The sequence below is a fragment of the Cervus elaphus genome, chromosome 25 (genome assembly GCF_910594005.1).
Source record: "Cervus elaphus chromosome 25, mCerEla1.1, whole genome shotgun sequence".
Taxonomy (NCBI): Eukaryota; Metazoa; Chordata; class Mammalia; order Artiodactyla; family Cervidae; genus Cervus; species Cervus elaphus.
Genome location: NC_057839.1, coordinates 41853129 through 41879099, shown reverse-complemented (window position 1 = coordinate 41879099; position 25971 = coordinate 41853129). Strand labels below are relative to the sequence as shown.

Sequence of the window (25971 nt, the reverse complement as noted above, 5' to 3'; positions counted from 1 at the left end):
TTAAAGAATGAGTGGAGTGTGACACGACACAGCCAAGGAGACAGATTCCGGACAGTGACTCTCTGGATTCAATCAAGGAGTTGTCAGCACACACTTCCTACAACTAGAACGCTGCTGAGAAGGAATTACTGGAAGAAACCATACTTAACGGTTTTTAACCCAAGAAGCAGATTTTCTATTGAGCAAGGCCTGCCTTTCAGAAAACTTATGTTTAAAAAGTTTAAAAGTTGTATACAGTCATATGATTAAAAAGTGTTAAGTCATTTCAGTCGTATCTGACTCTTTTTGACCCCATGGACTGTGGCCCACCAGGTCCCTTTGTCCATGAGGTTCTCCAGGGAAGAATACTGGGGTGCGTGACCATTCCCTTCTCCAGGCGATCTTCCCGATTCAGGGATTGAACCCAGGTGTCCTACATTGGAGGCAGATTCTTTACCATCCGAGCCACCAGGGAAGCCCATGATTAAAAAGAAAAAAAAAAAACGCTATCATTTACTGAGAACATTAAATTAAATCAGAATTTACAGTTCAGCTTAACATCTCTCTCATTTTCTTAAAGTAAGAATCATCATGATCGCATTTTAATTAGTCTCTACAACATCACCACAGAAATGCTTACATAGAAATTCCCATACTGACTCTGGTGGACTCATATAGGTATCTAGACTGCCATGATGAGCAAAGACTACACCAATTTAGAAAATATGAAGCAGTGGGGTCATCTTTCAAGAGTCTAAAGAACTAAAGAGGTTCAATCACAAGAACAGTATCAATTACATGGATTGTTAGTCTTAGATCAGCCAGACTCAACTGAGTCAAAGGATAAAAAAAAAAAAAAAAAACTTACAATAGAAAATGATAGCATCAGAGGAGAAGGCAGGAAAAGGGAGGCAGACAAAGAGAACTGTGGAGAACAAAGGTATTAGAGGAGGAGAAGAAACTGGGGAGAGAGAAGAAAGGAAGACGCAGAAGCAGGAGAAAGATGGTGAGGGAGAGGAGGAATGTGGAGGGGATGAGGGGACAGAAGTGCGGCGGAGAAGAAAGGAGAGAAGAGGGGCTCACCACAGAAGACAGGTCATTTCCTAAGAGAAGCTGTGTCCCTCAGCCAGACAATTGACTGAAACAGTTGGGAAGGATAGCATGGTTAAAGCAACTTCCTCTTGTTCTGACTGAAAAACAATGGACTCAGGATGTACCAACTGATGTTAACCTGAGATGCTACCCCAGCTCTGAGTCCAGCCTCCCTCAACCACAGTTCCCTCACCTATAAAGTGAAGCAGGTCTTTTCAAACTTGGCTATTCTCTGTTTAAAAAAAAAAAAAATCAGAACAGTGCTGAGATTAAGACCACAGTAACAGGAGGTCAGCTGTTTCAATCTCCTAAAGGATGTGTGTCCTTTAAAAAGTCACTAAACTCATTTGTGCCTCAGTTTTCTTGCCTAGAAATGGCAGGTGGCAATAATATTTATCTTATAGGTTTTTAGTAAAGATTAAGTTAGATTGAAGCCTGGTCAGAAGGGTGGGCTATTTGTTAACAGAGATCTTTTATTTTAAATTTCAAGTATCTACTAACCCATATGTGGGTGGTGTAGGCTAACCATGATTTAAATCAGAATTTTGCTGCCTGCTCCCATTAAATGTTTGACAGTTGAACTAATGGGCACGTGCCCCTCCCAAGCCATCCCTGGTGGCTCAGATGATAAAGAATCTGCCTGTAATACAGGAGATCTGGTTCAGTCCCTGGGTCAGGAAGATCCCCTGGAGAAGGGAAAGGCAACCCACTCCATTATTCTTGCCTGGAGAATCCCATGGACAGAAGAGCCTGGTGGGTTACAGTTTGTGGGGTTGCAAAGAGTTGGACACGACTGAGCGACTTACACTTCCCAAGTCTACACATTACTGAATCACACTGAGACAAAACACAGTCCTTTTTTTTTTTTTTTTACAGTCCTTTCTTTAGAGAATTCCAAGACAGCCTCCGTGATGTGTGGCTGGCACTCCTGGCTCCAACCCTGGGAGGGATCAAGAAAACAGAGGACTGCACTCCACGCTGAGGGAAGCCGACTGGACAGGGGCATCCTTGCTTGGTTCCCAAGCAAGGTCAAGCTTCTCACCTCCTAGGTTTGTCTTCCTGGCATTTCAAAAATCCTGCTAATACTGTGCTCCCTTGCCCCTATCTCCACCGTCTTGATCACTGAAAAAAAGTTGTATGGAGTTCTTCACTGAAACACAAGCAGTAAAAGCATAATAACTTAGCCCTGCTCCCCTGCTTTTGTCCATCCTTTTATGTTCACTATAAATACACCACAGGGTTTTGCTTGGTACTTTCATGAAATGGAAAGAAGAAAATCTTCTGTGTTTCAATAGGGTCGAATAAAGTGACTAGCTGTGGGGGAGAAAGATGCTACAAAACAAAGATGGCTTAGGCATCAAAAAAGTCAAAGCTATTTTTCTAAATGTATTTTGATGAAAAGATTATTCTCTAAGCTACCCCCAAGTTCCCCATTCACTGACATTCCTGGATAGATCCTAAGTGTGTACTATTTGCAGAAAGAGGCTAAACTTTGATGAAGGAGTAAATGCCCTAGGAAGGTGTTCACTTAATTCATTTTCTCTAAAGCTTTATAAAAGTAGCGTGACACAGGTCCGGAACTCAAAAGATTAGCACAGCCTATTTTATTCTTTTTCTTTCTTTACCTCCATCTTTATAATAGCTTAATTTAAGACATAACAATGCTCAGACTCTAGGGCACCCTGCAGTGTTCAGATTCCTCTTCCCTCACTAGCTGTGAACTGGCAGCCTTCCTATCCACTCCCCTGCCTCCGTTTCTTCACCCTACCTGTGAACTGACCATGGTTCACGTGGCATTTTAAGAGCTCAGAATCAGAAACCCAACAACCTGAGTTCACTCAGTTGCTTACTAGATGCAAAAACTCAACTTCCTTAACTTTTCTTTGTCTCAATTTTTCCTTCTGTCAGGTGGAGAATACTATAGCACCACCTCATAGATTTGTGTGTGTGTGTGGCAACTCTTTGTGCCCCCAAGGACTGTAGCCTGCCAGGCTCCTCTGTCCATGGGATTCTCCAGGCAACTGTAGTTGAAGTTAAATGAAATAAAGCTGTAAAACATCTAGAGTAGGGTTCATTCTGGTAATGTTACAGGGAAGAGTCAATTTTGACTCTTTCATGCTAGATATGTTTCTTTAACTTTAACCCTTGTTTGCTTTTCCTTTTTTTTGCCACTTTTGTTATTATAATCATACATAAATGGCTTGCCTCAGAGAATCCTGCCCCTCTGCCTATTAAGCTAAAGTGCCTTTATTCATAACCAGATCCACCTGTAGATTACAGGAAGAAAGAAATTAACACAAACCCCTGTCTGAGGCTTGCCATTCTAGGAGATAGCTGCAAGAATTAAATGGTCTTCTCACTTTGTTTTCCTCACCTCCCCCCAGTTCTAATCCATAAAAGAATCTGGCATCCAGACATCGACAGAATGGTTATTTTGAGAAATCACTCTGCCATCTTCTCTGTCAGCTGACTTTCCAAAAAAAGTTGTATTCCTTGCCTCAACACCTTGTCTCCTGGATTCATTGGCTCCTTGCAGTGAGCAGATCAAGCTTGGACTAGGTAACAGTAACTGTCATAGCAATCACAGTATCAGCTCTCTGCTCAAGACCTTAGGAATGCAGCAGCCTTCCTCCAGCCTTGGTCCTCTGCCACACTGAGACCCTGTATCCCCAAGGCAAACCAACAGGGGTAGGAATGATCTTCAGCCCACAGATGCAGCCTCTGTCCCGCTTCTGAACTAGCCTGTGGATCAGCCTCAGGGCCCTAGCTACCAAGGCCTGTGGTTTAACACAAAGATTCAGGAGGCTAGAAACTCCCATGTCCTCTAAGCTGAGCTGCCTGCATGCCCAGTCCTGGCATGTTCACCCAATCTCTGCGACCAGCCTTCAGCACAATCTCTTGGCTCTTACATCAGTCCTGGATTGTCAAGGGGAACTCTAGACTACTCAGGCAGGTCCTGAAATCCACAGCCCTGATTTCCCAGGGTTCAGAGGCTCAGGACACTGCTGGAGCTCCCTCTTCTTCCTGAACCCTGACCTCACACTTCTCTGCACCTTCACCCTCATCCTCCTTGTGTTAGCAGAACGGATCTGACACTGGTGTCCGGCATCTCCCCATCCATCCCAAGCAAGCCCTTGTCCTGAATATGCTCTGCCTGCCCGTGGACACGCTTGCACCTTAGCCGTGCCCCATGAATAGGGAGCGGTACAGAGCCTTCGAGAAGCAGCATCTGGTCAACCTCGTGGGCTTCACGCCAGCCTCCGGACTAACCTGCCGCCAGGCGTGCACGCGCAGGGAACGCGGAGTAGGGCGCCCCGCCAGCTTCCTGGGCTCCCCATTCACAAACCCCCACCTACCAGGCCAAGCAGCTCTTTGCCCTAAAGATCGAAATGAAGGTGAAGGACTCGGCTGAGGCTAGAACAGCCCCCAGACGTCTGTCAGGGACCCAGGATCTGCGGGAACCGGCGCTGCGGCCAGAAGGGCGCAGCCTCCCACCCTGCGCAGCCGCTGGAGCGCACCCTGAAGAGGCCGGCCCTGGAGGAGCCAGCTGAGATGGACTTCTGCCGTCCTCAGGAAAGCAGCAGGCGGAGCGCAGAGCACGAAGCCCCGAGACCAACGCAGCCATGTGCTCACGAGCTCTGTGGAAGTTAGGAGGGTTCAGCTTCAAGGGGGGCGTCTCCAAGGCTGTGGGGGTACAGCCTGCACATCAGTGACCTGCTGCTACCTGGGCGCAGGCCACGTGCCCGAGATCCACGCCAACACCCCCCTCCACGCCCGAGGCCCTGGCATTGCTTTCTCTCAGCTAGAAATGTACAAAAGCACAGACACCCTCAAAAAGTCGTTTAAAAAAAAAAAACAAAAACCTTTAAAATGTGGGGGGTGGGGAACTTACAAATAAAAAATTCCCATCCAAGGCAAAGTCATTTCACTGTGCTCCGAGTCCTGGACCCCCTTGCTCCTCAGGGTCCCTGTCTCATCAGTGGTCCTCCTCTCTGTGTAGTGAGAGGCTCCCAGGGCCTTTTCTCAAGCCCCTCCCAACTTCCCAAAAGAGAAAGTGAGCTCACCCATAACCCTTGCTTCCTCTCCATCCAATGACCTGTATTCTTCTTTTTCTTCAACAAGAATTGCCCACATTTAAAGCTTAATTTCCTCCCATTCACTCTTCCTTGAATAGATTTCTGCCCTCCCCACATCACTGTTATGCATACCATAAGATTTTTAGGCCCTGACGCCTCTTCATTTTCCTCTTAAACCCACACCCTTCCTGACCCCGCGATCTCACACACCTGGATGACCAGGTGAACAGAATTAACAACATCCATGCATCAGGTAACCCTGTCACACACCCCTTCAACCATCTCTCAGCAGTACTTCTCCATCACCAGAACAGGAGGATTATGATTTTGCGTTGTTAGGGCATCTAGGGATACAGGGCCAATAGGAAATTGGATAGATTCATCTGGAAATCACAACAGAGAGAAAATCCTGTGTAATGAGCAGAGAAGTGAAATGTGTTTTCCTCATGCCCTTTCGACCTCAATCTCCTTTTACTGATTCCCATTCTTCCTTTTTAATGTTTACATAAATTTAGGGTGCTATGTTAGGGGTATATTTCAAGTTATACAGCTGAGTTGAAGGTCAAATAGAATTCACTGTGAGGATGGCTCCCCTATAAGTAAACTAGGCTTGCATCTAGCCTCAAAGGGAGGGTTGACAAAGCTTTTTAGAGCAAAAGCAGTTTAAAACAGGAGTTGTCCACACTGTGATTTTAAACAGATCTTCACACTAAATATTTAATAATATTATTAAATTTTATTAATTTAATAATATTATTAAATACTACAATTTTGGTTAATTTATTAAAATTAATGTTAATAAAATTAAAAGTTACTTTATATCCACAATGCTTCATAAAGAACTATTGAGAAAACTCCAGGGGTGGCTGGAAAAACACAGGAAAATAGGAAGCAGGCATGATTCCGGACACTGGGGGAACTTAGTCATATAACAGTTGGTGGAGACATCCTGCAGATGACTCATATAAGGAGAGAAGACCCCAAGATACCAGGATGGTGGGTGTGAACACCAATAACCAGTACAACAGTGAGATGTGAATGCTAAGGATGGAAACAAAGGCCAGGACAGCTACCAAGGGCAGAGCCACACTTGGCGGGCACACAAGAAATACCAGGGAAGAACTGGGAAGCTGTCACCAACCCAGCTGAATTGGAAAGGTACTTGGTGGCCACTGGGACAAACATGGTCAAATTACAAAGTGCCCTTCCCTCTCCCTAGTCTCTCTCTACTCCTCTCTTCCTAAACAACTCAGTTTGATAGCTCTTAAGTAGGGTAAAGTGAAGTAAGCAACTGCAAGACTGGGTCAGGAGATTGAAGGTATGAGACAAGCGGAGGTGGGAACAGTGCAGAGTGAAAAGGTAACAGGCCCAGGAGGGATGTGTGATGCAAGGCAACAGAACCTGGTACCCAGACAAAGGGGAACAGGCATCCATGTTGATGGGAAAGTGGTACAGTGCTGGGTGTCAGAGCCGAAACCAGGAAAAGTTACAACCCCAGAGGGAGACAGTCTAGCTAGGGAATCAAAGCCCATTGGGCTGGCATGAGAGTTGGGGCCCAGGTAGGGTGAGGAGGGCACTCACATGAGGCATCTGGGTGGGTCATCAGCATGGAATAGAGGAGCCCAGTTCAGTCAACAAGGGCATCTACACAAGAAAGGAGGTGGCTGCAGCCGTACCAGCAGTGGAATATTGGTTATAAATAGGGGGACTGATCAAATGACTAAATATACTAAGAATAATGGGAACTAGTTTTGTCACTGTCAGAGAAGACAGTTTACAAATTTGGAATGAGAGAAAACAAGAATAAGTCCTAAGTTGTTGGACTGGAATTGAATTTATTACTATAAATTCATAATCTTCTAAATGTATAGATAAATATACTAATAACTACAGATGTGACTGTGTTTTGATTTATAGGTGTGTATATATGCGGACACACATATTTCATTGAGTGGACCTGGAAGAGTAACATCCAATAGCAGTGAGCACATCTAATGTCCAGATCTTTGCTTCTATGTACCATTTTCAGGAAAGGGAGAAAAAAAGTTCCCTGAAGTAATGGCTGATTCTAGAGCTAGGAAAGTACAAGATAAGTCTAGAATATCTTACTGTACCCGAAAACAACAGAGTGCTCAAATAGTGATGGATCAAGTCTAAAGGACACAGATGCCAGGCTGAAGGACTTTCCCTGACCAAATTGAGACACATGAGCAACACAATAAATAATGATATATTAGGACGCAAGTTCATACTAACAACAATAAATGAATGTCTATGAGAAAGAGAATGTTTACATATTTTCAAAGTCCTTTCCCCCTAAATATTTATTAATTAGAGTAGAAAGACTTTCTGCTTTACACTGCTTTCTTGTAGTTCCTCCAAGGCGCTTCCTTTGCTATTTCCCACTCCATGACCTGTTTACATGTTCCAGAAATGCTCTCTTCCTTTTATCACATTTGTCCTTCAAACTCAGATCAAAAATTATCTTCTCCAAAAAGCCTTCTCCCAAATCCCAGACCTTATTGGGTCCCTATTTTATATGCTCCTGTAGCATTCATAGCACTTACCAACATCCCAATTGTTTGCAATTAGTTATCTAATATCTAATACCAACAGCTAGGCACACCAACATCCTTCTTATATTATGGACATTTATTAGTGGTAGCAGTAAATGCTGATATTCTCACTTCTCCATGTAAGCATTCCCTGTGGAATGTTCCCAAGGTAGACACTGACAAAATGCACAGAGAACTTAGAGAAAATCCTCAACGGATGCTTTATCGCACACTCCCTGAAGCGAGCTATAGTCACAGGCTTAAAATGCAGATCTTCCAGCTCCAAGTTCAGAGCTATGCCACAAGGCTCCAGCTTTGTTCTGGAAATTCCACAGTGCCCAATTTACATACAACTTCTGTCCTCCACAGAGACACTGAGCCTTTAAAAGTCTACAGTAAGAATTCCCTTCCTTCTTAAGGCTGACTGATAGCTTATATTATTTAACTTTTAAAGGAAGACTACGAATAGCCAAAGGGTATATGAGAAGATGTTCAACATCAATAATCATCAGGGAAATGCAAAGCAAAACCTCAGTGAGGTACCAACTCACACCTGTCAGAATGGCTAATATCATAAAAAAAAAAAAGCTAGGACTTCCCTGGTGGTCCAGTGGTTGAGAATCCACCTTGCAATGTAGGGTATGTAAGTGCAATCCCCAGCCCAGGAACTAAGATCCTGTGTGCCTCAAGACCCAGCACAGCCAAATTAATTTAAAAAAAAAAAAAAAAGAATGTATTGTATAACATGGGGAGTGAAAAAGAGAAGCTGACAAGGTTGAGGAGGATGTGGAGAAACTGAACCCTTATACACTGTGGGTAGGAATGTGAAACAGTGCCACTGCTTTGGAAAATAGTATGGATATTTCACAAAAACTTAAAAGGAGAACTACCATACGATCCAACAATGCCACTTCTGGGTAGGTATTCAGAAGAATTGAAATCAGGATCACAATGAGCTCTCTGCACTCCCACATTCATCACAGCATTATTCAAAAAAGCAAAAACATGAAAATAACCCAAATGTTCATCAGTAGATAACAAAGAAAATATGAAATACACACACATACCACCATGGAATAGTATTCGGCCTTTAAAAAGAAGGAAATCTCACCATTTCAGACACCATGGATGAACCTTGCATTGGTAAACAATGGTACATTAATGATAGTAAGTACCTTGGCCACAGACTGGGCACAGTGTCTGAGGTGAATTCCATGAGACCTTGGAAATTGTTCAGCCTTCATTTCACAGACAAGGAAGCTTGGACTGTGATGTATTTAGGGACTTGCCTCAGAGCTCCTGAGAACTAGGAGCAGTAAGGCATAAAGTGAAGGTTTCTCAACTCCAAGTCCAGTGCTTTTGATAAATAAAAAAATAATATTCCCCAAAAACCTAAATCACAATGGGCTGGGCTAGAGATTGAATTAAAAGGGAAGAACAGTCCACTTATCATACTTGCATCTCTTTATTAAAACAGTTGAATGGAAACATAATTAACTAGTTAAAAAAACTGAATCCTTTCCAGAAAAGGAATGTAAAACATTTATCAGTAGATCTCAGAGCCTTTCCTGTTCATTGGACAAGGCAAATGCCATCACAATCTTCCAGAGAGAAAGAGAAGGGAAACTGGATGAGTGTCTTCCATCCATCCTCCAAGTTCAGACATGCTCCCTGCTCTAATGCCATTTCAAACAAATGATGATCAAGGATCTTTTACATCTTCACCTATAGTTGTCACTGTGATTTCATCCATATTCTGAACCAGAGCTTTAGATGCAAATCCATTTCTGTGGACATCTTGTCAACAAACTGTGGGAAATTCTTAAAGAGATGGGAATACCAGACCACCTTACCTGCCTTCTGAGAAATCTGTAGGCAGGTGAAGAAACAACAGTTAGAACCGGACATGGAACAACTGACTGGTTCAAGATTGGGAAGGGAGTAGGACAAGCCTGTATATTGTCACTCTGCTTATTTAACTTAAATGCAGAGTACATCATGCGAAATGCCAGGCTGGATGAAGCACAAGATGGAATCCAGGCTTCCAGGAGAAATATCAACAACCTCAGATATGCAGATGATATCACTCTAACGGTAAAAAGTGAAGGGGAAGTAAAGAGCCTCTTGATGTAGGTGAAAGGGGAGAGTGAAAAAGCTGGCTTGAAACTTAACATTAACGAAAATTAAGATCACGGCATTTGGTCCCATCACTTCATGTCAAATAGAAGGGGGAAATGTGGAAGCAGTGACAGTTTTTATTTTCTTGGGCTCCAAAATCACTGCAGACAGTGACTGCAACTGTGAAATTAAAAGATGCTTGCTCCTTGGAAGGAAAGCTATGACAAACCTAAATCAGTTCAGTTCAGTAGCTCAGTCGTGTCCGACTCTTTACGACCCCGTGTACTGCAGCATGCCCGGCTTCCCTGTCCATCACCAACTCCAGGAGCTTGCACAAACTCATGTCCATCGAGTCAGTGATTCCATCCAACCATCTCAGCCTCTGTTGTCCCCTTTCCCCCTGCCTTCAATCTTTCCCAGCATCAGGGTCTTTCTCACTGAGTCAGTTATTTGCATCAGGTAGCCAAAGTATTGGAGCTTCAGCTTTAGCATCAGTCCTTCCAATGAACACCCAGGACTGATCTCCTTTAGGATGGACTGGTTGTATCTCCTTGCAGTCCAAGGGACTCTCAAGAGTCTTCTCCAACACCACAGTTCAAAAGTATCAATTCTTTGGTGCTCAGCTTTCTTTACAGTCCAACTCTCACATCCATACATGACTATTGGAAACATAATAGCTTTGACTAGATGGATCTTTGTTGGCAAAGTAATGTCTCTACTTTTTAATTTGCTGTCTAAGTTGGTCATAGCTTTTCTTCCAAGGAGCAAGCGTCTTTTAATTTCATGGCTGCAGACACCATCTGCAGTGATTTTGGAGCCCAAAAAAAAAAAAAAAAAACCAAAGTCTGTCACTGTTTCCATCGTTTCTCCATCTATTTACCGTGAAGTGATAGGACCAGATGCCATGATCTTAGTTTTTTGAATGTTGAGTTTTAAGCCATCTTTTTCACTCTCCTCTCACTTTCATTAAGAGGCTCTTAGTTCCTTTTCAGTTTCTGCCATAAGGGTGGTGTCATCTGCATATCTGAGGTTACTGATATTTCTCCCAGCAATCTTGATTCCAGCTTGTGCTTCATCCAGCCTTGTATTTCACATGTTGTACTCTGCATATAAGTAAAATAAGCAGGGTGACAATATACAGCCTTGTGGTACTCCTTTTCCTATTTGGATCCAGTCTGTTGTTTCACATCCAGTTCTAACTGTTGCTTCTTGACCTGCATATAGATTTCTCAGGAGGCAGGTAAGGTGGTCTGGTATCCCCATCTCTTTCAGAATTTTCCAGTTTTCTGTGATTGACACAGTCAAAGGCTTTGGTAAAATCAATAACGCAGAAGTAGATGTTTTTCTAGAACTCTTGTGCTTTTCAATGATCCAAAGGGTGTTGGCAATTTGGTCTCTGGTTCCTTTGTCTTTTCTAAATCCAGCTTAAACATCTGGAAGTTCATGGTTCACGTACTGTTGAAGCCTGGCTTGGAGAATTTTGAGCATTAGTTTGCTGGCAGATGAGACGAGTGCAGTAGTGCGGTAGTTTGAACATTCTTTGGCATTGTCCTTATTTGGGACTGGAATGAAAACTGACCTTTTCCAGTCCTGTGGCCGCTGTTGAGTTTTCCAGATTTGCTGGCATATTGAGTGGAGCACTTTCACAGCATCATCTTTTAAAATTTGAAATAACTCAACTGGAATTCCATCACCTCCACTAGCTTTGTTTGTAGTGATGTTTCCTAAGGCCTACTTGACTTTGCATTCTAGGATGCCTGGCTCTAGGTGAGTGCTCACACCATCGTGATTATCTTGGTCCTGAAGATATTTTTTGTACAGTTCTTCTGTGTATTCTTGCCACCTCTTCTTAATATCTTCTGCTTCTGTTAGGTCCCTACCATTTCTGTCCTTTATTGAGCCCATTTGTGCATGAAATGTTTCCTTGGTATCTCTAATTTTCTTGAAGAGATCTCTAGTCTTCCCCATTCTAATGTTTTCCTCTATTTCTTTGCACTGATCACTGAGGAAGGCTTTCTTATCTCTCCTTGCTATTCTTTGGAACTCTGCATTCAAATGGGTGTATCTTTCCTTTTCTCCTTTGCCTTTCACTTCTCTTATTTTCTCAGCTATTTGTAAGGCTTCCTCAGACAACCATTTTGCCTTTTTTGCATTTCTTTTTCTTGGGGATGGTCCTCATCACTGTCTCCTGTACACTTCTCCTATTGGAGAAGGGAATGGCAAACCACTTCAATATTCTTGCCTTGAGAACCCCATGAACAGTATGAAAAGGCAAAAAGATATAACACTGAAAGACGAACTTCCCAGGTTGGTAGGTGCCCAGTATGCTACTGGAGAAGACAAATCTAGATAGTGTATTGAAAAAGAGACATTGTTTTGCTGAGAAAGGTCCGAATAGTCAAGTCTATGGTTTTCCCAGTAGTCATGTATGGATGTGAGAGTTGGACTATAAAAAAAGGCTGAGTGCCAAAGAATTGATACTTTCAAATTGTGGTGCAGGAGAAGGCTCTTGAGAGGCCCTTCGACTGCAAGGAAGTCAAACCAGTCAATCCTAAAGGAGATCAGTCCTGAATATTCATTGGAAGGACTGATGCTGAAGCTGGAACTCCAATACTTTGACCACCTGATGTGAAGAGCTGGCTCATTGGAAAAGACCCTGATGCTGGGAAAGATTGAAGGCGAAAGGAGAAAGGAGCAGCAGAGGATGAGATGGTTAGACAGCATTACTGACTCAATGGACATGAATCTGAGCAAACTACAGGAGACAGTGTAAGATAGAAGAGACTGGTGTGCTGCAATCCATGGGGTCTCAAAGAGTCAGACACAACTTTGTGACTGAACAACAACTCCCTGCCCCACTCTTAAGACACACACACACACAGTCTGCTCCTATATCTGCAATAAACACCAATTTGTCTGGAAACTCTATGAGCAGCTCATTTTCAGCATTCTTTCCCTATCAAGCTACACAGAGGTAGAAAAGAGGTAAGAAATTTATATAAATAAGTTCAATAACTTGTTATATAAGTTATGACTTATGTATATTTAAAATTAGATATAGTGTCAACATATATTTGAAATATATAAATTATTTTCAAAGTTCTATATACACATGTCTCCTAAGTTAAATAAGCCTTACTGAACAAACAGCTCAAACTTGTGTGTTTGTTCTGCAGATGTGCTTTTAAAAATTGTAAAAATAAAAATAGTAAGAAAAAGGAAAGCCAAAGAGAGAGCCCAGAAAACCCACAACTGGGGGAGAAAATTGGTCCTTAGAGATAAGTCAAGAATGTTGGAGGATCGCAAAGAGAGAAGTTCAGTTGTAAACTTAAAAAAAAATAAAATAAAATAAAAAACTTACTAAGAGAAAGGAAGCCTGCTTGGAAGAAAAGTAGTGCTATCTGATGACCTAGTCAGAGGCTGGAAGCTGTGCCTTTTTAAATTGTGTGACTCATTCCTTGGGACCAAAGCAGAAAGCAAGTGAGGAAAATATTTCCAGAGAAAAATCTGTCTGTAAACAGGGTGGCGGGTGGTCAGGGCCTGGTGAAGGGGTGAGTCAATGATACGAAATGGGACTGTTTAGTATGAACTTTTGCAACTGATAAATCGGTTTCTCAGAATAGCTCCCTGTCCTCGCAGCCAGTTTCACTGCAGAGCCATGAAGGGATTGCAGTGAGGATGTGCAGTCTGGAAGTCAAAGAAGCTGAGTCTGGAAGGAGGCACTGGTGTAGGAAAGTCACTCTCAATGAACTCCAGGCTTATCTCAAGCAGGGAAATCAGCAAATCCAACAATACACACTATTGGGAAATCTCAGAAGGTTTTTTTTTTTTTTAATGTGTTTGTTTAGAGGAAGATTTTCAGTGCTAAACTATTTGAAAAGCCTTAAAAGCAGATAACCAGGTATAATCCATGAAGAAGGCAAACAGGACATCTTGGTACTAACAAATGGTTATGGACAAGTGGAAAAAGAAACATGTACTTTCTCTAAGGCCCCAATGTATTTAGTCAAAGATTAGAACTTAATGAAAGTAAGGTGGCCCAGCCCAGGAACAGAGGTCATGTCTCCCATCCCCGTGGTCTGAGGGGGCAGGGGCACTATTATAAGCAGTCCTGTTTGCATGGACAGTGTCCTCCCAGAGCTGAGAAAGGAGCCCCATTCTTGCTTTGCCTTTTATACCTAGACTTTCATGAACATTCTGGAAAATGCCACACTTATAATCTCATAAGGGAACATTTATAAACATCAAGATCTTCTCATTCTGAACCCAAATGTAGCATCAACAAGTCTCCATCTCTTTGAGAAGGGGATGAAAGTCAGAACAGTGTTGGTTGTTATTATTTCCCTCAGGTTTCCAAGGCCCAGAAAGCTTTTCTCTTCTCAACAGCCTAGGTGAAATATGGAAGCAAGAGATTGCTACTTAGCACACACACCAGAGAGATGAGAACGAAAGAGCCTGAGAACCACCAGAAGCTGTCCATGGACTCTAACATAACAAAAGACTGCAGAAGACAGAAGAGCAGCAAAGGATGACAATGGGTACATCTGACCACAGTAACCCATCCTACTTGCCGTCCAAGGGTCCATGTACCTTTTCCATCTTTTTCTGTTATATCACAGTATCTAAGATTCCTCTTATACCCTTTCAGTCATCAACACTGATTAGAATAGCAGCTTCCCCCAGCCCCGATTACATCTATGCATCATTGGGCATCTGAGCAAACAATTTGCCAGAAGGATGTAATTTGTAAAAGACTGAACTCTAATAGAATTAAGGTCTCTGGGTTTGACAGGCCAGTGCTTGTCAAATTTTAATGCACATGCAAATTCCATGAGACTCCTGTTAAAATTTATGTTCTGTTTCAGCAGATGAGGGGTAGGAGCTGAGAATCTGCCTTTTTAACAAGCTCCCAGATGGTGCTCATTCTGCTGTCCATAGGCCACAGTCAACTCAAACAAGAGACCCAAAGAGGCAAAGGATCCCATCTAAGGTCACATGGTTAGTAAGCATTGATCTCAGTTCCACCGACTCTCAAATCAGTAAGATTGCTCCATGTGAAAAATATGCCATCACCCCCAACCTGGCTGTGTCTCTCTGACATGAGTTATCTGGTGGTTAAAAATAAATCGGTCCTCTCACACTGAAAGATCATCTCCAAAAATCAAGTAAAACATTTTTTCAATTACAAAGCCTAAAACCCAGGCCTCCTGCTTTCTCATTTCTCAAAATTCTTATTAATATCTGTCAATCAATGGAGATATTTTTTAAGGGAACCAGATCTTTCTGAAAGCTAATATTTAAGCTCCATGGACCTATGAGTCATGCTGGATTAAAAAAAAAGGAGATAAATATTAATATGTAAACACCTAGTGAGAAACTCTGGACACCCAATCTTCAGTTTCTGTAATGAAAACAGAAACAAGATTCAAAGTCAAGTCTCCAAAGAAGAGGGGGGTAACATCTCTATGCAGCATTTGTGTGGACCATGAGACAAGTAATTGACCTGATAATAAACAGAACATCCGGGCACTCATCTCCCATCACAGCTGACGGTCATTTCTCTCCTGCACAATGCCAGGACCATAGGGAAGAAGTGATTCATGATCACTGCTTCTTGAACTACTGATTCTTCAGGTCTCTCTCCCACTTTCAGTCTATCAAGTTGGGGACTCACAAAATGAACCTGATGAACTGAAAAGGAAGCAGAAAGACAAAAAGGGAGAGAAGGGAGAGAAAGAAATGTTCATGTTTATGAGCCTGTAACACAAAGCATTAATAGTGATGAAAGGACTCTCCCACCAGCCAGGGGCCCGGCTTCAAAGTCTCATGTCTGAGTAAGCATGGGTCTTACCAGGCAACCCCCAAAGGTCAGGGGTCATGGAGAATTCCTCAGCCTGGGAGCAGAGTCAGGAGATACACAGAGCATTTCTGTCCCTCCCCCTGGCAAGGAACAACAAACTCTGACACACAGGCGTCCTGCAACTCAGATGCGTGCTTTCTGCAAATAAACCACCAAGTTCCGCATGGTGAAGCAGGCAAGAAGCCATGCTGAGGAAGTTTTCCCACACAGCTCTGCCAAGGGGTTTCATTCCTCAGCTCCAGCACCCCAGGCTTCAGCCACAGTCCAAGAACAGGAGGACAGGAACAGTTACATTTTTTGCTTGTAGGGCAAAGAATCACTAGGACTTTTCATCTAGGCCAAGAACTCAATGGCACTCGAGGGAGTCAGTGATATAATATAAAGCACATCTTCTCAGTAGACACACCATCATAAAGCAGAGATTCTTAAACACCACTAACCTCATTTGTAGCATTCATATAGCAAAATGCAGGGAACACTTAATTCTCACATTTTTGAACATTCAGCTCAGTTCAGTCACCCAGTCACATCCAACTCTTTGCAACCCCATGGACTGCAGTACACCAGGCCTCCCTGTCCGTCACCAATTCACGGAGCTTACTCAACTCACGTCCATTAAGTCGGTGATGCCATCCAACCATCTCATCCTCTGTCGCCCCCTTCTCTTCTTGCTTTTAATCTTTCCCAGCACCAGGGTCTTTTCAAATGAGTCAGTTCTTTGCATCAGGTGGCCAAAGTTTTGGAGTTTTAGCTTCAGCATCAGTCCTTCCAATGAACACCCAGGACTGATCTCCTTCAGGATGGACTGGTTGGATCTCCTTGCAGTCCAAGGGACTCTCAAGAGTCTTCTCCAACACCATGGATCAAAAGCATCAATTCTTTGGCGATCAGCTTTCTTTATAGTCAAACTCTCACATCCATACATGACTACTAGAAAAACCATAGCTTTGACTAGACGGAACTTTGTTGGCAAAGTAATGTCTTTGAACATTAGAACCTAACAAAATTTAAATTGTTAAAATTATTGTAACAGCACTTCCTAGCAAAAAAGCTGATACCTGGCTGGTTAGAAGCTGGAAAACAATTCCAAAGTTTCATACTGTCCTGCATCCAAAGATTGAATTTCTTTTCAGAGTATCTTTTCCATTTGTTCTGGGGACAAAGATTAAAATTCTTTCACTTCAATGTGAAGATGGCTAAACAAAGAATGAAAAGGATGCCTTCAAACGCAGCTCATGGGTTATTTATTTCAGCAGAAATATCTCACTGTTTTGGGTGTCTTTACAGAGCCAGGTTTTTTCTCTACATATATTGACAGGAACTGACCCTTCATGGAATTGTTTCTTCATGGGAAGACCCCTCCCTTGTGTTCCAGCTCAAGCTGTTGTTCACTGGAGGTTAGAAGCAAAGACTCCAGAGTTTCAGGCAATAGGACAGACTTATTCTTCACCTTGAATCAAAGGGGAAACTGGGAAAGGCACTCAGTCAGGACTGACTGTAGCTCAGTTGAAAAGGATCTGTTTCTAATGCACACAGCCCCCACCTCTCCACACTGTTATTTGAAACTGAACACCTCAGGCTTTGGGAAACATGCTGAAGATGAATAGTTGTGTTCTCCTGTGATTGTCACCTGGGGTCCACAGAGTCAAGTCCTATGGGAAGAGGGCTCTGGGACTACTGCAGAGCACATGTTTGTGCAAATTGCAAGAGAGGGTGATTGCAAGAGAGGCAGATGAAATTTTAGCAGATGCCCCCTCCAGACAAATGAATTTAAAAGTCACCTCATCCAAAGCTAAGTACAAAAAGATGTCCCTCTTTGACCCCTTTTCCTCCTAGAGCCAGGACATGGTTTAGCTGGAAGAGCCTGAGCTGGGTTCCAGCCCTGAGTCCCCTAGATGGGGTACCTTTGTAGGATTTGTAACACACGAACTGCCTGATGGGACCCTAATGGGCCTTTAGGTTAGGAATTTCCCTGAAGACACTAGATATTCTTTGAAACAGAATATCTATTCTCTTCTTTTCTATTCTTTGAAAGAAACTTCTAGAAAGAAGAACTAGAAACAAAGATGGGGAAAATGTCCCCCTTTCTCAGAGGCCTCATGATTGGGCCCAGGCTTCAGAAGAAAACTATGTTTCAGCGCATCCCTTGCCCTGGAGACGTGTTGGGTGATTCTTTTGTGTGTGTGTGTGTGTGTGTGTGTGTGTGTGTGTGTGTGTGTGTGTGTTCATCACTCAGTCGTGTCCAACTCTCTGCAACCCCATGGGCCAGAGCCTGCCAGGCTCCTCTGTCTATGGGATTCTCCAGGCAAGAATACTGGAGTGGATAGCCATTCCCTTCTCCAGGACATCTCCCCAACCCAAGGACTGAACCCAATTCTCCCACACTGCAGGCAGATTCTTTACTGTCTGGGCCACCAGGGAAGTCCAGGGCAATTCTTGCTACACAGCAAAAGGCCAAGGGCTTGATTAGAGATTCTCCTGAAGCTCAGCCTAGGCTCAAAGCACAACCAAGGTGAGCAGAAGTTTTAGGTTATTATTTGATTTGTAGTACAGGCAAACCTTTAAAGAAATCTTGCTGAAAGGTCTGGAAAGATTCCACATGCCGAGGAGCAACTAAGCCCATGTGCCAAAACTACTGAGCCCACACTCTAGAGTCCAAGAACTGCAACTACTGAACCCATGTGTCGAGAGCCCGGGCTTCCCAACAAGAGAAGCCACTGCAATGGCTGCAGTGGCTTCAAGCCCACCCACCACAATGAAGAGTAGCCCCTGCTCAATGCAATTAGAGAAAATCTGCACAGTGAAGCAATGATGACCCAGCACAGCCAATAAAAAAATTAATTAAAATTATAGTATGGATTCTGATGTGTTTTGCAGAACTAAGGAGAGGCCTGAATGAGAATAGCAAATTGACTGCAGTGTCCACTTGCCAAAGTCGACATGGTGGCAGTCACCACACCACCATCACTTGTAGAGTGATGGACCCAGGAGGGCCTTGTAGCAGAGGCAACATCACCTTGCAATGACGGGGGGCCAGGGCCCTGGGAACCCACCAGAAGTGGCGCAGGGACCATTTAAGCAGATTGAATTCTGGGATTCAACAGATGGCATTCAAACCATTGCTTGGGTAGTTAAGGATCTATAATCTCATTGTGAAGCCACAGGCTGGAAAGGCCTACAGAAACTTGGAGCAGTATAAAGACGAAATAGTGAAGTGAACACTTTCATTCATTCAACTACTATTTACTGAGTGCTTATTATGAAACATAGCTTAACATGTGTACAAGACAGGGCGAGGGAAAGGAAAGGTAAGCAAAAAAGAGAAGAAAATATCAGGTACTGTAGGTTACCTACATTACCTGGGTTACCTAGGCAATGTGATAGAATACTGGAGGAGTGTAGACTTTAGATTGTGCAGTCAGGGAAGACCACAAGCTGGTATCTGAAAGATAAGAAGGAGCAGCTATGTAGAAAACTGAGAGAAGAGTGTTCTATGGAGAGAGGAAACTGTCCATGCAAAGACAATAAGGCCAGAGAGGGCACGATACTTTGAAAAAGAGAGAGAAGGTAAGGAAGGTGGGGTGGGGAGGAAGAAGAGGAAAGAAGGAGGAAGGAAGGGAGTGAGGGAAGGAAGGAGGGAAGGAAGAAAAGAAAGAAAATTAACCTTTAACTAAGTCTCAAACTTTATACAAAAATTAACTCAAAATGGATCATGAATTTAAATATAAAATGTAAACATTGGGGGGCTTCCCTAGTGGCTCAGACAGTAAAGAATCTACCTGCAATACAGAAGACCCAGGTTCAATCCTTAGTTCAGGAAGATGCCCTGGAAAAGGGAATGGCAACCCACTCCAGTATTCTTGCCTGGAGAATTCCATGGACAAAGGAGCCTGGAGGGCTACAGTCCATGGGGTGGCAAAGAGTCAGACATGACTGAGCAATGAACAGTTTTATTTTCACTTTTTAAAACCTAAGGAGAAAAAAAAAAAAAAACCTAAGGAGAGGATGGAGGCAGGATGGAAATAAGTGTGTCTGAAAGAGCAATGTGAGTGATAGTTGTGATGATAATCTTGGGCATCTTGACTTGCCAATCCTGTCTGTGATATTGCATAGTAATTTTGCAAGATGTTACCATTGGTGGTAGGCAGCGGCAGGGGAGTGGGGAAGGGTACATGGGACTTCTCTGTCAGTTCAGTTCAGTTCAGTCACTCAGTCGTGTCCAACTCTGAGACCCCATGGACCACAGTGTGCCAGGCCTTCCTGTCCATCACGAACTCCCAGAGTTTACCCAAACTCATGTCCATTGAGTTGGTGATACCATCCAAACATCTCTTCCTCTGTCGTCCCATTCTCCTCCTGCCCTCAATCTTTCCCAGCATCAGGGTCTTCTCAAATGAGTCAGTTCTTCACATCAGGTGACCCGAGTATTGGAGTTTCAGCTTCAACATCAGTCCTTCCAATGAATACTCAGGACTGATCCCCTTTAGGATGGACTGGTTGGATCTCCTTGCAGTCCAAGGAACTCTCAAGAGTATTCTCCAACACCACAATTCAAAAGCATCAGTTCTTCAGCACTCACCTTTGTTTATAGCTCAACTCTCATATCCATACATGACTACTGGAAAAACCATAGCCTTGACTAGATGGACCTTTGTTGGCAAAGTAATGTCTCTGCTTTTTAATATTCTCTGTAGTGGTTCTTATAACAGCAAGTGAATCTACAACTATCTTGAGATATAAAGCTTAACTTTAAAAAAACTAAAAATAATACCTTTTCATAATTTTAATTCATAGTTGAGCTCAAAACAAGAAAGGAAATCTCAATATGCCCAAAGGGAAAAGGAAAAAGAGTTAACTGGGAGTTGAAGCTGAATAACCCTATTATTCAGATTAAGAGTCAGAATTTAACTGTCTAACAGGGGCTGGAATTGAGGCTAGGGTTTAGGATGGAGCCAAGAACTGTTTTCACCTTAACAAAGAACTGAGAAATACTGTGCCTGATTGTGAATAAAAATCAAAAATACTTGTTTACTGACTCTAGTATGCAGTCCAGATAATGGTGCCTAGCTCAAGCCCTTGATGGAAGTGGGGTACCCCATGAAGAGACAGAATCCCAATCCTGTATCATGCATAAGTGTGGAGTCTAATGCTCTGCACTGTCCTCCCAGTCCAGAAAACTAAACTGAAAGACGAACAACAAAGTAGCCTGCAGCAAATCCTGAAGGGCCCTTGCAAAGTTGCAAAGTGAAGTCGCTCAGTGGTATCCGACTCTTTGTGACCTCATAGACTATAGCCTGGCAGGTTCCTCCATCCATGGGATTCTCCAGGCAAGAATACTGGAGTGGGTTGCCATTTCCTTCTCCAGGGGAACTTCCTGACTGAAGGATCAAACCCAGGTCACTGGAATTGAAGGTAGACTCTTTACCGTCTGAACTACCCTTGGCAACTGCAAATCCAAAACCACCCCAAGGTTCTCACAGGTAACACCTCCCACTGAGGATGAATTCCGAATCTAATTGATTAAAGGATACAGTTTCTCACCAAAGAATACAGAATTAAACAAATCAACTAAACTCTTCAAATGAAACAAGTTCCATAACTTCAAAGTTACGCAAGTGTTGAGGGCAAATAGAGGATGAAAGTGGGGAAGATGACAGAGGGAAAGTCCCCGAGTCAGGACGTGTGCTGACCTGGTCTGCAAGCAGCCTCCAAGAGGATGGGCACCATGGTCATGTGAGAGGATACTAACTGCAGGAAGGAGGTCATCTCCATCTTGTCATGGGTGACCTTTCTCGGGTCTTCAGTTTGCAACCAGCTGAGTCTTCTCTAAGGGAGACTAAAGGAACCTCAAATTATAGACAACTCCAAGGGAACACAGCCCCTAACATTAGGATTACCACATCTGAAGCATAGAATAAGCCAGCCCTGAGCCATAAGAATGAGAAGCAGATGTCCTGCTCCACAAAAGAGGGTTTCCTGCATCAGATAGCCTTCCCAAATGCCACCTCTGTCCTCAGGAGTGCGGGGAGGCTTAGAGCTGGCATATTTTAAGCCTGTCATCCTGTGAATCTGAGTGTGGGGTCAACCCTAGGTGAAAGGGAAGAGAAGTATCCTGGCGATCAGCTCCCAGACAAGTGGTCAAAGAAATCAGACACAAGTGCAACCACCAACTTTGACTAGAAACACTGTAGGTGAGCGTTGTTGAAGGATGGTACATGAGCAAGTGAACCTGAAGCCAGCCAGCTTGTATGCTCACCAAAGAAACTCGTTTGGCTTTGGTGCCTTTTCTTTATAGCCATCCACTAATTGTCCAATTATGTGTCAAAAGCTCTAGAACAATCCCAGTGAATTGGTTCTTCTGGAAAACTCATTCTATGATTTGAATCTCAAATTTCCCATCACCTTAGCCACCACCTAAGTCTTTGAGTTCACATTTGCTTCTTTGTGCTCCTGTGCTTTAAATGAATCTGAATCTGAAAAGACCCACGTGGTGGTTCTCATAGCTCCCTGGGGCCATTAGAAATTGCAAAGTTCCTATTCTATTCCCAAGCCTGGAATAATTCTAAACAATATACAATTTCCTTTAGAGAAAACAAGGCGAAATTAGGGAGCAGTTGAGGGCAAAGGTCCTCCATCCTGGCTGTGCACTAGAATCCTGGGGAGAGCAGCAACTTTACAGCAATATTGGCTAATCCTGCTAATTAACACCCATTCACACTAATTCAGTGGTTGGCAACACCTAAGGTACATCAGACTCTCCTAAAGAGTTTTTAAAAACACTGATTCTGGGCCCCACTCCCCTCTGACCAGTCAAATCAGAGTATCTGGGAGATGGGGTTGGGCATAGGTAATTTTTTAAAGCTTCTTAATTATTTACTATATAGCACAGGGAACTATATTCACCACCTTGTAAGAATCTAAACAAAAATAATCTGAAAAATATACACATATAAAATAGAATCATTCTGCCGGACACCTGAAACTAACACAGTATTGTAAATCAATTACACTTCAATTAAAAACAAAAAAAGAAGCTCCTTAATTGATCCTAATGATCAGCCTGGGTTAAGAATGACTGCCCTAATCCAGGGCTTCCCATACTTCAGTGAGCATCAGAGTCTCCTAAAAAGTTCATTAAGTCAAAATTTCAGGCACTTCACTGGTGGTCCAGTGATTAAGAATCCACCTTCCAATGCAGATCCCTGGTCGGAAAACTGAGGTCCCACAAGCTGCAGGGCAAGGAAGCCTACGCGCGGCAACTAAAGAACCCCACGAGCTGCAACGAAGACCCAGCACAGCCAGATAACTCAATTATTTAATAAAGCAGATAACAGAGATCAAAGTAGATCCATGGTTCCCGAGAAGGAGCAGACATGGGAGGATTGGGGAATGACTGCTAACAGTTTCTTTGGGGGCCAGTGAGAATGTTCTAAGATTGATTGTGGTGATGGGTGCACAGCCCTGTGAGTATATTTAAAGTCATTGGATTGTACGCATTAAGTGCTAAATTCTATGTATGTGAATTATATCTCAATAAAGCTTCAAGGGCTTCCCCAGGGACTAAGTGGTAAAGAATCCACCTGCCAATGCAGGATCCCTGGGTCTGGAAGCTCCCCTGGAGGAGGAAAAGGCAACTCACTCCAGTATTCTTGCCTGAAAAGTCCCATGGACAGAGGAGACTGGTGGGCTACAGTCCATGGGGTCACAAAAGAGTGGCCCAAACTGAACAACTGAGCACACACACAAAGTTGTTAAAACACACTCATATAGGTTTCTGCCCACCCCCAGAGATTCTGATGCTGTGGGTGTGAAGTGGAGAAATTTGAGGTGATATTTATTCTGTGAGGTCATAGACCAAACGGCTCTAGGCCACAGAAAGGCAATGGTATTTAAACTTCCTAATATTTTATGAGCACAATAATGGCTTACGAATGGTTAATGACTATATGTAGGTCCCCACATGAGTATTCCCTGGAGCAGTGTGGCCTTTGCATGTTTGTCTTGTGGATCACTTCACTCTTATGTGCCTGTCCTAGAACAAAGGCTCTTTATTCTGTTACTCTGGGAAGATCAGGTGACACTGATGCTTCCAGGGTTGTGTCATAGAAATGAGAGCAGGGATTGCACAGGGAAAACATCATATGAACCCAGAGAAAACTCAGAGGATGAGGACCATGAAGCCAGGAGATATCCCTCAGTTCAACCAAGCGGTGAATGAGGCCTAGGGAGACAAAGAGGGTAAAATTTATTGTGCTGTTTATGATCCAATTAAGGGGAAATGATACACAGCTATATATGAAAATCTAGATATACCAAATAAAGGGCAAAGCAAGACTTTCCACTTACTGTACAAAACAGTTCATCCACAGAGGTCCTTCAGAAAGTTGAACCTTCTCAAGACATTTACAGTGATGTACAGTGTTTTATGGGGCTTCCCAGGTGGCTCAGTGGTAAAGAATACACCTGCCAATGCAGGAGATGCATTCAATCCCTGGGTCCAGAAGATCCCCTGGTGAAGGAAATGGTAACCCACTCCAGTATTCTTACCTGGGAAATCCCATGCACAGAGGAACCTGGTGGACTACAGTCCATGGGGTCCCAAAAGAGTTGGGCATGACTTAATGACTAAACAACAACAATGTCTTATGTTAATCTTCCCACAGTTTTCTAGCAAAGCCAACTCAAACAGATACAGGATAAACAAACTCAAATTATGAAGAACAGGATTCTCAAGAAACAGGCAGTAAGGATGGAAAACCTGAAATGAGCGCCTCCTATAGGAATGCAAATGCCGCTCAGGAGTTTATCCAAAAAAACCTGCTCTGGCACAGTGCCAAGGCGGATGCCCCAGGCTCTGCCAACAACTGCCTCCAGGACTCCAGCACCTCTCCCCCTGCAGTCGGGCCCTAAGCACACTTGATTGGTACCGACCCCTGACTCCCACTCCAGTGTGACAAAAACCTCAACATCACTCTTAGGCATTGTTTGCCAGGCAGCTGCCAGAGGGGTAGTTGCTGTTGTCACTGCTGGAAGTACAGGGGAACAAAGGGGCCACTTTTTTTTTTTAAGTTTAAATTTTGAAAAAACAAACTTGGTCACATTTTGAGATGTAGCACAGAACACCTGAAAGACATGGGCTGAAATTAACAACAGCACAGTAAAGATATTCAACATCTCCAAACCTCATCATCTGTTAAAACATAACCAAAATGGTGGTGAGGTGGATAATGTTGTAGAGAGGACAATGAGCATAAACCACATAACAAACCACACATTCAGGTGCCTGGTATATTAGAAACATAAATAACAATAGCAGCCAATATTCATTATGTCCATTATTTACCAGATACTCTTCTAAGATTTATATATATATTATATATAATGTATATATATATTATGTATATATAGATATACAAATGCATTTATTACTCACAGTGCTGTATTACAGAGATTAAGATACTTTTCTTGCAAAGCACAGATAGCAAATATTTGGGGCCTCATAGTCCCACACAGTCCCTATCCTGACCACTCAGCTCTGCTGTTGTAAGTCAAAAGCATGGGCATATCTGTGTTTCAATAAAACTTTATTCATAAAAACAAAAGGTGATCCAGGTTTGGCCCATGGGCTATAGTTTACCAACCCCTGCTTTGTGAGTTGGGGACTATTATTATCTCCATTCCACAGAGGAGAAAACAGAGGCATAAAGGGATCAACTGACAGCCCAAGGGTCCATGTGCACTCTGATTATAAACTCATCAGAATTGATGCTTCTGAACTGTGGTGTTAGAGAAGACTCTTGAGAGTCCCTTGGACAGCAAGGAGATCCAACCCGTCCATCCTAAAGGAAGTAAGTCCTGAATATTCATTGGAAGGACTGCTGCTGAAGCTGAAGCTCCAATACTTTGGCCACCTGATGCAAAGAACTGACTCACTAGAAAAAACCCTGATGCTGGGAAAGATTAAAGGCGGGAGAAGGGGATGACAGAGGATGAGATGGTTGGATGGCATCACCAACTCAATGGACATGAGTTTGAGTAAACTCCGGGAGTTGGTAAAGGACAGGGAGGCCTGGCGTGCTGCAGTCCATGGGGTCACAAAGAGTCAGACATGACTGAGCGACTGAACTGAACTGAGAATCAACAATGAGCTCATAGCAGCTGCTGGCTAGCACCATCTTTTTTTTTTTTCTTCTGGCTCTGCCAAGAGACAGACAAGATCTTAGTTCCCTGAGCAGGGGTCAAATCCGGCCCCCCTGCACTGAAAGCTTGAAGTCTTAACCACTGGATCACC

At 43.2% G+C, this 25971-nt stretch overlaps 1 protein-coding gene across 3 annotated transcripts in view; it reads right to left on the bottom strand.

Moving 5' to 3' along the window:
- ADAMTS12 (ADAM metallopeptidase with thrombospondin type 1 motif 12) overlaps nt 1-25971 on the bottom strand; it is a 378754-nt gene that overhangs the window by 339943 nt on the left and 12840 nt on the right. The gene's annotated exons all lie outside the window — the stretch shown is intronic.